The sequence below is a fragment of the Myotis myotis genome, unplaced genomic scaffold, assembly GCF_014108235.1.
Source record: "Myotis myotis isolate mMyoMyo1 unplaced genomic scaffold, mMyoMyo1.p scaffold_m19_p_17, whole genome shotgun sequence".
In the NCBI taxonomy this organism is placed as follows: domain Eukaryota; kingdom Metazoa; phylum Chordata; class Mammalia; order Chiroptera; family Vespertilionidae; genus Myotis; species Myotis myotis.
In genome coordinates, this window is record NW_023416321.1 from 34,442,969 (window position 1) to 34,445,588 (window position 2,620).

Sequence of the window (2,620 nt, forward strand, 5' to 3'; positions counted from 1 at the left end):
CAACTCTGGAGGGCTGCGTGAGTGCACAGCTGGGCGTATGTACACGTGCACATGCGTGTGGCCGTGTGCCCCTGTGTGGGTGTGCAGGTGTGTGCACCAGTGTATGTGCATGTGTTCGTGCGTATACATGAAAGTTGGCTCCTACGTCTCTCTCTCGCTTTGCACCCTCCCTCTTCCTCCTGTCTCCCCCTTTTTCCCTTTCCTGTGATGAAAAAGAAGAGCGACAGAGGGGACTAGAAAGGGCCAGAGGGCCGGGAGTCACTTAGATCTGGATTCAAACCCCAGCTCTGCTGCTTCCCGTCCCTGGGCCTCAGTTTCTCCTCCGGGGGGTGAAGGTGTTTGCCTGGCATAGCGCAGGGCAGGAACGATGCGCAGACTCAGAGCGGCTGTGGCGTGAGACCGTTCAGGTGTGGGCGCTGGGGTGCAAGGGCTGGGTCCGGAGCCTGTTCTGCTGCCTCCAGCCCTGTGACCTTGGAGGTTACTCACCCTCCCTGTGCCCCACCACCCGCCCCGCCATTGTCCCTAAGAATACTCACCGACGTGGCTTAAATGCGTGACTTACAGAATGCTCTTAGGACAGTGTTTGGCACAAAGTAAGGGCTTTATATGGGGCAGTTATTAAAATGTATATCAAAAAGCATTTAGAGAAAAACAGAGAAAACGAAAACGCATTTAGACGTCTTAGGAGGGGTGGAAATGTTCCAGAATTGGATTGTGCTGATGGTTGCACAACTCCGCAAATTGACCAAAAATCATTAAATCATATGCTTCCAATGGTTGAGTTTTATGGTGTATAAATTACACCTCAATAAAGCTGTTTTTATAAAGCATTTAGAGTTAAGTGGGAAAGCAAGTGGCAGAATACGACGTGCAGTATTGATGCCATTTATTAAAAGTTTTATACCATATAACACAAGTACAAATATCAAACGGAGTCGGGAATGATATACATCAGTTTTTCATTATGCTTCCCCCTGGGATGGGGCTGGTGCTCAGGAAGGGAGATTTTTATCTGTAATGTGTGTTTTTTAATTTATATTTTGTAAAATATGTTTTTATTTATTTTAGAGAGGGGGGAGAGGGATAGAGAGATAGAAATATCAATGAGAGAGAAACACCATCGACTGGCTGCCTCCTACTGGGGATCGAGCCCTCACCCCCAGCATGAACCTGACCTCCTGGTTCATAGGTCGATGCTCAACCGCTGAGTCAGCCAGCTGGGCAGTGTTTATATGTTTAAAAGACCAGGAAACCTAGGCAATAGTGTCATAAAAATTAGAATATGCAGGGGCAGGGGAAGTGTGTGAAAGACACAGCCGCATCCCAGGCGGCTGGGGGCGGGGGGGGGGGGGGGGGGGGCGGGCAGCTTCCTCCTGCAGGACTTCTGTGAGGATGCGGTGGCGATTATGCTGGTGTTTGCTTTGTAACTCTTCATTACACTGTGCATCTGTGTTTTATGCAAATTTCTATGTTATAATTCACATTTTTAAAGCTGAAACACCTCTCTAAAAAAAGATGGGACTGTTCATTTTGGTGGGTATGTTTTCGGGTTTGTTATGTTCGTCTCTATACTCTTGTCTATTGAAATTCAAAATAATTAAAACAAAATCCCTTGCAAGATGGGGTGAGGATTACATAAGGTAATTGCCACCTCTGGGATCACACGCCGAGGTGCCTGAAGGCAGGGCAGGCGGTGGGCATGGAGCACTGCCTGGGCCCCCCTCTTCAACCAGGTGTCCCTGGAGTGGCCTGGGCTGTCCCCAGCCCCCACGGGGGAGCTGGGCTGAAGGCCCCTCCGCCTGCCTCCCAGACGCCCGGAGCACCAGGCAGACACTTGGCCGAGGGGCCTCAGACAGCGTGCCTGATTTACCAGGCTCTCCACGTCTCTGGCTGATGGATGACCCTCCGCTCTCCCTACCTCCTCCCTCTAAATGCCGCTGTCTCCAAGGCCGCCCGCCGGCCTGGGGAGGAGCCGGAGAAGGCCTGGAGGACTGGTTGGCAGGGCCTCCGCTGGCCTCCCCTCCCTCCTTCCTCCCAGCTGCCCCGCCTGTGATCCCGAGGTCTCCCCCAGCCAGCCACAGCTGGACCGGCTGCTAGGCGCTCAGATCCCTCCCTTCAGCCACTGTTGAAGGGAACTGAGGGCCGCCAGGCCTGGGCCAGGCACTGTGCTAGGTCCCTGCCCCCAGGGACATACACAGGGAGCAGGTCCTGAACACAGCGGCTTCCGTAGGGTTGTCAGGCCTCTCTAGGAGATGACCTTGAGCTGAGCTCTGAAAGGTGAGCATGAGCCTGGCCCGTGTGGCTCAGTGATTGAGCATCGACCCATGAACCAGTCAGGGCACATGCCCCAGTTGTGGGTTCGATCCCTGGTGGGGGGCCTGCTGGAGGCAGCCGATCCGTGTTTCTCTCTCATTGATATTCCTAGCTCCCTCTCCCTTCCTCTCTCTCTAAAATCAATCAACACTCACCGGGCAGGGGAGATACCAGGTCAGGAAGGCGGTTCTCCCAGGGCGAGGCTTATCCATGGCACTCGGATATGCTGACCCCTGCGATTTCCCTAAACGTGGAAAACTCAACTGCATAATCTGTGCTGGTGGGGACTGCGTTCGCGCTCTCCCCT

The 2,620-nt window shown here is 53.4% G+C and overlaps 1 non-coding gene across 1 annotated transcript; it reads left to right on the top strand.

Annotated features, from left to right (window-relative positions):
• Positions 1–2,460: 2,460 nt before the first annotated feature.
• Positions 2,461–2,620, top strand: LOC118672551. Its single transcript, XR_004973115.1, has one exon. It is a non-coding gene; the product is annotated as a U1 spliceosomal RNA (small nuclear RNA).